Source organism: Phyllopteryx taeniolatus, chromosome 14 (genome assembly GCF_024500385.1).
Source record: "Phyllopteryx taeniolatus isolate TA_2022b chromosome 14, UOR_Ptae_1.2, whole genome shotgun sequence".
Lineage (NCBI taxonomy): Eukaryota > Metazoa > Chordata > Actinopteri > Syngnathiformes > Syngnathidae > Phyllopteryx > Phyllopteryx taeniolatus.
This window is the reverse complement of record NC_084515.1, coordinates 3,046,268-3,058,414: the sequence shown is the minus strand read 5'-3', so window position 1 is coordinate 3,058,414 and position 12,147 is coordinate 3,046,268. Positions and strand designations below refer to the sequence as shown.

Genomic DNA, 12,147 nt, shown 5'->3' with positions numbered 1-12,147 from the left:
ATTTTCCAAACTCCTTCTCCTCACCAGGGTCGTGAGTCTGCTGGTGCCTATCTCAGCTGACTTTGGGTGAAAGGCAGGGTACACCCTGAAATGGTTGCCAGCCCATCACAGGGCACAAAGAAACAAACAAACATTCAGTCTCACATTCACACCTACGGACAATTTAGAGTTGTCAACTAACCTAACATGCATGTTTTTGGAATGTAGGAAGAAACCGTAGTACCCGGGGAAAACCCACGGAGGCGCGGGTAGAACATGCAAACTCCACACAGGGAGGCCGAATTTGAACCAGGGACCTCAGAACTGTGAGACAGATGTGCTAACCAGTCATCCACCATCATCATGTATACAATTATATTATTTACGAAAAGCAGCAAAAGTATCAGGCAGAAAAGTTAAAGTCCCTGTAAAATTAAAATAAATGTCTTCTAAATTTGACAAACCAAAGACAAGAATGTTTTTAACAAAGCTGTCAAATACACACATAATACATTGGCGTGGTGCATAGTTGTCGTCGTCGCCATTGTAACGAGTGTATACAGTGGCGTTGACCGGTGTCACGTTTTCTGGTTTTGCCTCTCCGACAGTGTTTGATTTGACAAGATAAAGCCCAGTGATCGTAAAAGACGGGATACGGAGCTATCGGAATAAATGGCGTGTAGTCTTGCCGCTATGTGGCTGAGCTACAGCAAGATTTTATGGCAGTAGTCTGACAAATACACGTACAGTATAGTGTATGTTTGAGCCGCAAAAATATATCCGCCTATAGCAGGGTTATCAAACTCATTTTTGTCGCAGGCCACATTGTTAGAACGGCTTTCGTCAGAGGGCTGTTATGACTGTGAAGCCATATAAATATTTCATCCCCTCATCATAGTATTACACTTGCACAACAAATGTATGGATACCTAGTTTTGAAATCAGAAGTCAAGGAATATAGCTTGTTCTGCTATCGTTCAAGTTACTGTAAAAAGGGGTTTGATAATGAAAAACGCTTGCAATATTTCAACATTATTATTCATTCCATATAATGATAAGAATTTGTGGTGCAGAGTTTAGCAAGCATCATGGAAGTTGATGCACATGATTTGCTTTCACAGGCCACATAAAATAATGTGTCGGGCTGGATCTGGCCCTGGGCCTTGAGTTTGACACCTGTGGTTTACAGCCTCTACTGGCTGAAATATATCCCACTGAGTCATCGCGGGGCTTTTCCACACTGGGACGACGAGGCACTCTGAGGCTGTCGGCTGTCACGTCTTACTCCCTAGTAACACGTGTGTCCAGTTTTTTTTTAAAAATTTTTTTTTACAATTTTTGTTTGGTGGTGTGCTATGAGATTATTATTTTTTTAAATGTAAAATATGTGACTTGTCTCAATAAAGGTTGGGAACTAGTCTGCTCAGGGCCATCAGAATTAGTGCTAGCCGAAAATAAACTACCAATGGGGCTGTTTCTTTAACCAATCAGATTTCGCATTCATCCTCCCACCTCGATGACGTCAGCCTTTTCCCATCATCTGATAGGTTGGTCTAAGCAAAACTTGTTACAGCCAACTTCGACTAGCAAAACACCACGAGCAGTCCGCACACATCAATACATTTAATAATCAGCTGGTGCGTTGATGTGTTTTATTTACATTTTGTTCTTTTTTTTGTCATGTTAATTATGTTATTAGGTAAATATTGAGTCTATTCTATTACATAAACATTGATTATGCTCTGTATAATGTCCGTTTCAGATGCGTGCTATTTCATTGCAGTTTTGTATAAAATAGTTTCTATAATTGCAACGCGATATGATAATGCTGGACGTAAGAGGTGGATTACGTCCCCACTGAAGACCCAAGTACCAAGTGCACGGCCCCCCACTGCCTCAACTACATTTTGTGTGCATGCATGGAAGAGATGGGGGTGGGGGGGATTAGCAAGGGAGACTATTCACACAATTCTATCTATTCCTCCTCCTCCCCTCCCCGGTCTTTGCAGACAATGCAGAAATTAGAACAAATGTACATAACGGCTCCAACGCGAATGATCGGGGCGACAGCATTTCTGCACGCATGGAGAAAGCTGCAAGACGCGGCACCGTCGACACTACCCGCATTGCATCACGGACACGACTCGCGGTCCCCCGCTGTCTTCGTCCTCCCACATCAACCTACCGGAGCCGGCCTAATAGGACGACTTTATTTCTTCGCCTGTGGGGAGTCCAGAGCAGCACGAAGACTCATAATCGCCGATGTTGATATAGATCCAAACGGCTCGTTTGTGTGCGCAAAAGCCGCTAATTACGCGCCGCGCAATCAACTTTAGAGCCCCGCTGAATGGATTGCGCATCTGCGAGAGGCCAGCGGGTGGCATCCAGCTAGACCACCCACGCGTGTCATTTGCAGCCCGATCACGTTATCGATTAAGGAGAGCGGCAAGCACACACAACCTGTGGCTGCGCGCGCCCTTGGTTCAACTTGTTTCCTCTTCCCGCAAGGTGAAATGAAGCGACGCAGCTGACGATTTGGAGAAGAGTCACCCAGGAGAAAGGTAGGCTAAGTATGTTCCACGTCCGACTCCTTTCTTTCTTTCTAAACTTTCAAATCTGAAGTCTCTTCTCAACTTTGTCCACATCTTTGCTCAAGGGCAAATGCTAACAGAAGGTGGTATTGTAAAATGGGCTGTTTTTGTCGATACTTTATTTCTCTGGGTGATTTTTCAAATCAGCATGGATGATATACACTGAAGAAACTTGAAGACTTTCTGTTTTGGTGCAAACAAAAGATGGACGTGGTTGCATACTGTACAGCAGAGATTCTTGTGGTATTGTGACCCCACCAAAAAGCAAATTTCTGCCTCAAAATCTTGACTGGCAGGCAGCACAGGCAGGCCCCCGAGCTGAAGGGGTTCCCTGTGGGACGGCTGCCATTGGCCCATATTACGGACAAAACAATGACACTCCTTTGCTTCCGCTTCCAATGACCGTGTGTGGGTAATCCCCTGCATAGGCCCCCCTATAATTGTCACTGGCTTGTGGCAAGTAGGGGTCCCCTGAGAGAAGGCTGACATTGGTCCATATCAACGACACAGCTGGATGGCTGCAATGATAAGTCGGGGTTCGGGATTCTCCCTAATGGGGCGTTACTTGGAGGCTTTTTGTCGAACACACCGATAACAAATTGAAGCAAACGTATTACTCAGGTCCTACAAAAAAAAAATATAACAAGAGGATGAAAAAGGAAAAAAAATCATAATCGTGGTCATTCAGTTACTTGTTATTAATGTTATATGTCAATTGTTTAAAAAAAAGATATTTTTTGCTTATTCTGGTTTTTGTTTGCCTCAAAATATTTACTTTCAAATACTGTATATGTTAGTGGATGATTGAAAGACTCAGGTCAGGTGTACAGATACACTGATTAACTGTACCTTCTGCCATTTAGTGGAAGAACATTTAATTGTTCTCCCAGTCACTATACATCACAGGCATAGATAGATGAACAAAGATCTATTATTTGTAGTAAGTACATAATAATTGTTGGTCCAATTAGGTGAAATCCAATAACACTAATGTGCCGAAACAGTAGTTGGGAATCACTGGACTTGTGTATGAAGTACTGCTTCCATGAGTGAAAAACGCTTCAATCATCTTTATAGTAGCTCACTTTTCCACCCTCAACACTCTGGACTCCGCTTCTACAAGTAGAAGCTCCTCGCCCAGTCGTCACAATAATGAAAGCCATACTCGGCATTCGTTCTGCACTAGCGCCAACAAGGATGACTTACATTGAAGGAAAACATATGAAAAAGACACAGGTGGTTATTCTATTCTATATATTCTATACAGTGTTTATTGTAGCCAACAAGGATGCCTTACACACACACACACACACACATATATATATATATATATATATATATATATATATATATATATATATATATATATATATACATATATATATATATATATATATATATTTATATCTATATCTATAATACATACAGTATATACTTGATTGGCAGATTAAGTTGTTGACGTGGTGGGGTGGGGGTGTATTTGTTTATGGTGATATGTGTGCTGCATGCACCACATGCACAGATCCGCACATTAATTGACTTGTTCTTGAAGTGGTTCCTTCACACTGAAACGAAGTCATTAAAATTTTCTTAATTTGAACATGTAAATTGGTTGGTTGCACATGATCAAAATGTGTTAAACATGTATTATTGTATTATTTTTTAGGAAAAGTGGGGGAAACCAGTTTACCAAATTGAAATCATGTGCAACCGAAAAACTGACCCTATCCCAGCTATTTCTTATTTATGGGGACTCGTTTTTTGTTTTTTTTCTCTTTAAACGCTGGGCTTCGTCTCTGCATGTAAAAGACACTTGCCAAGTTCAACACCCTAGCTCTGCCCTGATCTTTATGGTAACGAAAGCTATTGGTTCCGCAGTAGAACCAGCAAGGATGACTTACATTGGAGAAAAATTTGCAAACAGAAGACAGTTGGTTGTTGTGACAAAGACTTCAAAGTGATTCTGACCAATAAAATGTTATTTTAATTTCTGCTTCAAAATATTGACTTTCAAATTTATGATAGTGGAACAAGTTCCGGAAGAAATATGCATGCAAGTCAAACAAAAGGTTTTCACACCATCTTGACGTCAAAATCTAAATCTTTGAGGACTCGGTGAACGTCCAACTGATTAACACTAAGTTTGTTTCATAATCAGAATCTCTTTTTTGTCCCATTAAGGGAAATTGGTGTTGCAACAGGGAAGACTACAAGGTATACAATGGAAATATCAGCAGTCAGAATAAGACTCAATTAAAAGTCTAAAAATCAAACATAATGAAAAAAACACCAATATAATCAATACCATACGCATACACAAAATGTTTAGTCCAGAGCTCATACCAAAAATGGAAAATTACTACCATCAACTACACTACCAAGTTACTACACTTTTTTGACAGACATACATCGCTTATTAATTGCAGCAATACCTTTAAAACGCCATTAGGTGATGTAGTTGTGTGAAAAATGTTACTTAAAACAATGTATTAATAACAGAGGTTTTGTTATGCCAACGTATTTAATATTTTGATTGGGGTACATTTTTTTAAATGCCAAAGTAGAACAATTTGTAAGTCAACCAGCGTCAGGGAACTGAGTGGTCGATTTGACTTGGGAGGTTTCACTGTAAAAGAATTGTTTTAAGATCAATTCTTTTTAGCTTGTAGACTTATTTCACATTCAGATGGGAACCTGCAAGAGATCATGTCTGCTTGTTTTTTTTTCTCATCATATGGATATTGTGCTTACTTACTGAAAACAAAACCCATTTATCTTTGTTGTCATATGTACAGACGTAACAGATGACATGCTCAGATGGTGGCCTTCCATGTGAATGGTACAGTTCTCCAGAGCCCTGTGGAGATGTTGTGATGTGGGTCAGTGTGCTGGTGCTTGGGGCTACAGAGCACCTAGTTCCTTGACTGTCGTGGCCACAGTACCTCAGTCGGCCCGTTCGGGGCTAAAATGGAATTGGTGGCACTCCTCTAGGCAAAGAAATGATGCTTTAAAGGGGACATTAGGAAAAAAATACATTTTAATGGCTTGCATACAAATAGTTGGGTCTCTGGAGTCCCTCCCATGAAAGGTTAAAATTGAAAAAGTAATAAGTCTTTTGCTAGGTGCCTATTTCTGAAAATATTTCTGTGAGTGCGCCCTCCGGAATTTTCTTGATTTACATAATACCCACCCTCACATTTGGGTTTTTCCGGTCATGACTGAAGATCTAAAGCCATATTCAAGCGACGGTGGGACACTGTGTGAAACTGTCATGGTCTGTGTTTTGGTTTGGGTTGTTTAGTTTTGTTCCATGTTTTCCTGTGTTCCATGTTTGTCGTGTGCTCATTAGGTTGTTGTGTCCACCTGTTCTCGTCTACTTTGTGTTGACCAATCAGCTCTCTCTAGCCACTCGTCTTGTCCAGGTGTTCCTCGTTGTCTCGTCAATTTGTTTGTATTTAGTTCCCTGGATTCTTTCGGTTAATTGTCGTTGTCACGTCTTGCCATGTCATAGTCGCCAGTTGTTTTTGTCATAGTCGCCTGTTGTTTTTGTCATAGTCGCCTGTTGTTTTATCATTGTGATTAAATATTATTATTTTGAGATTCCCGCACTCCTGCCTTGTCTCCCTGCTTCCCTGCAATTGGGTCCACCATGTTCTTGCCTTGCGTTCCTCGCCGTCGCCCTAACCATGTTCATGACAGAATGAACCGACCAGAACAAGACCCAGCGGGAAGAACATGGCGTCACCCTGGACGCCACCAAACTGGCTCCCACCGTCCTCAGCCTGCCATCCATACCTACCCTCCTCCAGTAAGCCCTATCATTCAGTCTTTTCTGTCCTTTTCCTCGGGTCCCCCCACTTGTCCTAGCTATTCACCATGCCCTACTATTGTACATCCACATGTTTCTTTAGATTCAGATTTTTCTGATTGTGAAGATGGCCCTGATTTAGTTAACCTCCTGTCGGATTCTGACTCTGACACAGATTTTTCTGGTTCCTTCCCTAGTTTATCCCGTCCTCGTCAGTTTTTGTCACGTTTCCACGTTTCCAACCCCAGTGAGTCCAAATCCTTTGCTTCTGACCTTTTCTTGGGCACCCGTTTGGCCATCTACCCGGGACCGCCGCGTGGTGGCCAACGGAGGCGCCCAAGTAAAGGTCAAATTTTGCCCCCTCGTTTTTTCCCCCCTGTTCACAAATCACTTGATTTTTCACCTGTTCCCACACGTTGTTCCACGGCTCCAATTAAGTCACGTCTAGTCAAACCTGCCCCCAAGCCATGTTCAGTACCAGCCATTTTTCCTAGTTCACCTTCCCGAGACCTTGTGCACTCTTCCACTCCCGTACCCTCTACTCCCATACCTCAATGGCGGCAGGCTGAGGAAGCGACTGCAGCTCCCGTTCCGGCTAATCGGCAGCTGCGCCAGGCTCCCGTTCCGGCTCCTCGGCAGCTGCGCCAGGCTCCCGTTCCGGCTCCTCGGCAGCTGCGCCAGGCTCCCGCACCGGCGGCGCTCGTCCAGCGGCCGCCACCCATCCTTGCTCCGGCGGCGCTCGTCCAGCGGCCGCCACCCGTCCTTGCTCCAACGGCGCTCGTCCAGCGGACGCCACCCGTCCTTGCTCCGGCGGCGCTCGTCCAGCGGCCGCCACCTGACCCTACTCCGGCGGCGCTCGTCCAGCGGCCGCCACCTGACCCTACTCCGGCGGCGCTCGTCCAGCGGCCGCCACCTGACCCTACTCCGGCGGCGCTCGTCCAGCGGCCGCCACCTGACCCTGCTCCAACGGCGCTCGTCCAGCGGCCGCCACCCGTCCTTGCTCCGGCGGCGCTCGTCCAGCGGCCGCCACCTGACCCTACTCCGGCGGCGCTCGTCCAGCGGCCGCCACTCATCCTTGCTCCGGCGGCGCTCGTCCAGCGGCCGCCACCCGTCCTTGCTCCGGCGGCGCTCGTCCAGCGGCCGCCACCTGACCCTGCTCCAATGGCGCTCGTCCAGCGGCCGCCACCCATCCTTGCTCCGCTGGCGCTCGTCCAGCGGCCGCCACCCGTCCTTGCTCCGGTGGCGCTCGTCCAGCGGCCGCCACCCGTCCTTGCTCCGGCGGCGCTCGTCCAGCGGCCGCCACCCGTCCTTGCTCCGGCGGCGCTCGTCCAGCGGCCGCCACCCGACCACGCTCCGGCGGCGCTCGTCCAGCGGCCGCCACCCGACCACGCTCCGGCGGCGCTCGTCCAGCGGCCGCCACCCAACCCTATTGCCTGGCCCCTGCATTACCATTGGGTTCGGCACCGTGGCCGTCCGCCTGAATGGCCCTGTAAAGACCCTGGTGCTTGGCGTCCTGGACGACCTCCTGACCCGCTCAGCCAAGCACCTCACCTCGGGTGGCCTGGATGGCCACCAGACTGACCTGAGGGGTGGACTCTGTACCCTCCTCCAGGCTCCCTTCCGCCCACCCTGGGTTGGTGACTTTTTGGTTGTTGTTTGGGGAACGTCTGGGATCCGTTCCTTTAGAGGGGGGGTACTGTCATGGTCTGTGTTTTGGTTTGGGTTGTTTAGTTTTGTTCCATGTTTTCCTGTGTTCCATGTTTGTCGTGTGCTCATTAGGTTGTTGTGTCCACCTGTTCTCGTCTACTTTGTGTTGACCAATCAGCTCTCTCTAGCCACTCGTCTTGTCCAGGTGTTCCTCGTTGTCTCGTCAATTTGTTTGTATTTAGTTCCCTGGATTCTTTCAGTTCTCGTCGGTTCATTGTCGTTGTCACATGTCTTGCCATGTCATAGTCGCCAGTTGTTTTTGTCATAGTCGCCAGTTGTTTTTGTCATAGTCGCCTGTTGTTTTATCATTGTGATTAAATATTATTATTTTGAGATTCCCGCACTCCTGCCTTGCTTCCCTGCAATTGGGTCCACCATGTTCTTGCCTTGCGTTCCTCGCCGTCGCCCTAACCATGTTCATGACAAACATGATCATGTCAAATGCATACTTATTACTTGGTCACGGTAAGTGTGTTTGGCGATGTGTCTGCTGGAGTGTAGTGTATGAAGTGCTGCCTCCATGAGTGAAAATGAACTTCTGTTGGGTTTTTGGCATTCGTCCCGCAGAAGAGGGGGCGAGGTGAGCAGTGGCTCGTTTGCATAAGACAGAAAGGCCCCCTCAAAACAGGCTTAGTTCTATGAGGCTCATATAGTGGCGTGTAAAGTGAGCCGTAATTCTTAATCTTAGAAGAATTTTGCCAAAAGCAGTGACGGACATTGTTATTAAGATACTTAGAGTTTTGCCTATATATAGGAAACATTTAGAAACTGTTTTGAAGGGGGGGAAATGCATTAATTTAATTTGAATTCTCCTTTAAAGCTCGACACGTTTCAGAATAATTGCCCTAATATTGATAATAAATGAGTATTGCGACTGATAGGGGTATGCACATGAGAAGGTTAATCTGCGAGTTCGTCCAATCGCCCGGTGGTCCCAGAGGACCTGCTTGGTTGTGGTGCCCATGGTCCCTACCTTTTGAGCTCTTTATCTGTCAGCTTGCTGTGAGAGGATTTTCATCTTGTATGCTGCAAAAGATCAGAGCGTTTGATGTGAAAGACTTGTGAGCAAGTAAATTGTTTAATGTGATGCCATTTTTTCAGCCTGTGTTCTTCAGTACCCTGCTTCGCAGCGGTTGCATTATTATAATATATTTCAAAGAATAAACAAGATGAAAATTTTTTGGTTGTTTTTTCCTTCCAATAGAGGGCTTTAAGAACTCTGTTGCACAGTATCCTTGAGATGACAAGAATCTTTCAGTGAACTTTATTTAACTACGAGTGTGTAAAAAGCCAGCAATGATGAGCTGACTGTATGTACAGAAAATGGCAGGGCACCAAAGTGTTGCATGTCCTCAAGTGTGAGCTTTTAGCAGCTAGATGCAAGCTTCCTAGATGCGTTCATGTGAAAGAATGTACAACCTTGACCCTTGCGTATGCTGAAGGGATGTTTGTGGTGCCAATAAGCAGGGCACTTTTTGTAAAATACTCCCAAAGTGGGGTACACACATACCGATTTTTCGCATCTTAACCGATTTCTAAAATATGAAAGACCAAACACATGATAAGGAAAAACATTCATGTTACTGCTCACACACACATGCACACACACGCGCGCACACACACACACGTGTGTTTGTGTGTGATTGTGACGTTTCACGTCACAGTCACGCAATCTGTGGATTGGCCAACTCAGTGTTCACAACACACATACAGTAAGGATTTGCTATGATAAATAATAAAGGGGTTAAACATTTCCGATTGCTGACTCTGAACACTGCCCTGTGATTGGCTGGCAACCAGTTCAGGGTGTACCCCGCATCCTGCCCGAAGATAGCTGGGATAGGCTCCAGCACTCCTGTAACCCTTGTGTGGATAATTGGCTCAGAAAATGGATGGATGGATGGACTCTGAACACACCGTGCACCACAGGATAATTGCTTAGGATAATCAGGAAGCTCTACCCAGGAAGCCAACAAAACAATGCAATTTCCCATACACTTTTGCTGAACATAATGTGGACCATTGCTGTGTTCTCTTTCTCCTTTGGCTTTGCTTTTTACTACTGTATGTCGACAATAGAAGAATAAGCCTGTGAGAATTGCTGTTCATTCAAACAAACCAAAAAGCCTTTTTGAGGTCACTGGTGTTGGAGGACATGAGAGACGATTCTTGGTCCCAATAGTCCCATCAAAAACGTGTTTGATCACTGACGTTCTTCCACACCAAACTCCTCCAAGCAGGGCATTCCCTGAACTGTCCCCCTAAAGTTGGAAGCATATGTTCAGATAATAGAAATAACATTAGAGGAAAGAGGGAACTAAGGATGCTTGCCAAATTGAAAAGTGATTGATCCATTGTTAAATTTAGTGGTCCCTCTAGTTTATATTCAGTACATTGGTGCCTTGATCATGCTCAAATCATCTTTCCTCATTGAAATTGTGTTTTTTAATATGGAAAATAGTAGGGTTATGAATAAATCACTGGTGAGCCGCATTGGCGCTCGAGGCCATTGAAAAAAAAATAATGCTGAATCTGAATTTTCGGATCTGAATCACAACGAATCAAAGAATAACATACTACTTACTTTATTCTGACAAGAGCTGCTATGCTGCCTAGCCACTTTTACTTACTGCGCATAGTTTCTGCGTATATACCCATTGTAGCGCCGCCGAGATGTCCGCATAAAGTTAAAAAAATAAAAATAAATCTACAGAAACAGGTGTCCGATAGCCTTGCCCCGAGGGGTAGCATGGACATTCATGGCAAGCCCACAACCGAAGCCGAAAAAGAGGCATGGCCGAGGTGAGCTGCAACCACTGGAGAATGAATGGGAAAAAGTTTATCCAACACAGTGTAGCAGATAGCCAACCGGCTAGGTAGCCCTGGTTAGCAAGAAAGGAAGCAGCTGGTCCAAGGCATCGAAGATTTACGGCACCGACAGCCCCAAAACACAGCGAGGGATTCTGGTGAAAGTAAGCCATTTTAAACTAAAAAGAAAAACTTCTGGAAGCCGCAAGAAATTGGATTTTTCATTTGTTTTATTATTATTTTAGAATAGTACAAGCAGTAACGATTTGATTCTGATTCGTTAGTCATTCGTTACTGTCAATACGAATAGCGAATGGGAATTTAGAGGGCAAGTCCGAGCCCTAGAAAATATATTTACTACATAAAACATATAGAAATAACATAAATAAGTAGAATGTAAAGGAGTAAAGAGTTTCATTCATTGTGACTCCTTCTGGTGTGTGCGACTTGGCCACTGGGGGCAGTTTAATACAGTCATGAAGACACAAATAAAGAAGACTTCACAACTACTATAAATGAAAGGCTAAAATGTGGAAATATTAGTTGTTTTTCACAGAGGATAAAGAAAATATATATGTGAGTATTGTTATATTGTTTGGCTACATGTGTTGATGCACCATTTGTGTTCAAATAGCCGTTGCTTAAATGGTTATAACACCGTGACAAGTGATGCTATTTGTTTGCCTGTCTGTGGCATTTCCTATCATGTGCTACCATTTAGCGAGCCAAAGTCTAAAGTTGTATGGTTGTTTTGAATACACAACATTTTGATTATTTTTGTTTTTGTTTAGTGTGGCAGTAAACGTCAACTGGGAGTTTGAAACTTGAAACCTCTTTTTTGAAGAAATTGATTACTATGTCAAACTGCTGCTTGTTGTGAAGTGACTTGAGTTAAATTCACTGCCACAGTACGGTCCTATCTCAAATGTTTGCTCACAAGTCAAAGCAAAAAATATGCCGAACATTTGTGTTTTGTATATCGAAAAACTCTGAAGTCGGATCACTCGCATTTTATGGCATCACCTGTATATTTGCTACTCACAAAGGCTTTTAGGTGACATATCTGGATGAACCTCAAGTGCAAAATTATCAACAGGTTGATCCATGCCTTGACAAATACAATTCCAAAGACCTCGACTTCTGTGCCTTTGTGTGACTCATATAGTCTCTGTGTATCTCTGTTGGAACCCGCTCATGACTGTCACTTTTGCATTCAGCTCCTTGTTAGAAAACAGCATGTTGTTGAAAAAGAAC

General features: G+C 44.5%; 1 protein-coding gene across 2 annotated transcripts in view; it reads left to right on the top strand.

Moving 5' to 3' along the window:
• The first annotated feature begins 256 nt into the window (after positions 1-256).
• The window catches only part of clcn2a (chloride channel, voltage-sensitive 2a), a 94,761-nt gene continuing 82,870 nt past the window's right edge, over positions 257-12,147 (top strand). The window contains exon 1 of one of the 2 annotated variants that reach the window (XM_061798559.1): positions 257-2,549. The gene's annotated coding sequence lies outside the window, so the exon portion shown is untranslated. The remainder of the gene's footprint in view (positions 2,550-12,147) is intronic. The other variant, XM_061798558.1, reaches the window with a different exon arrangement.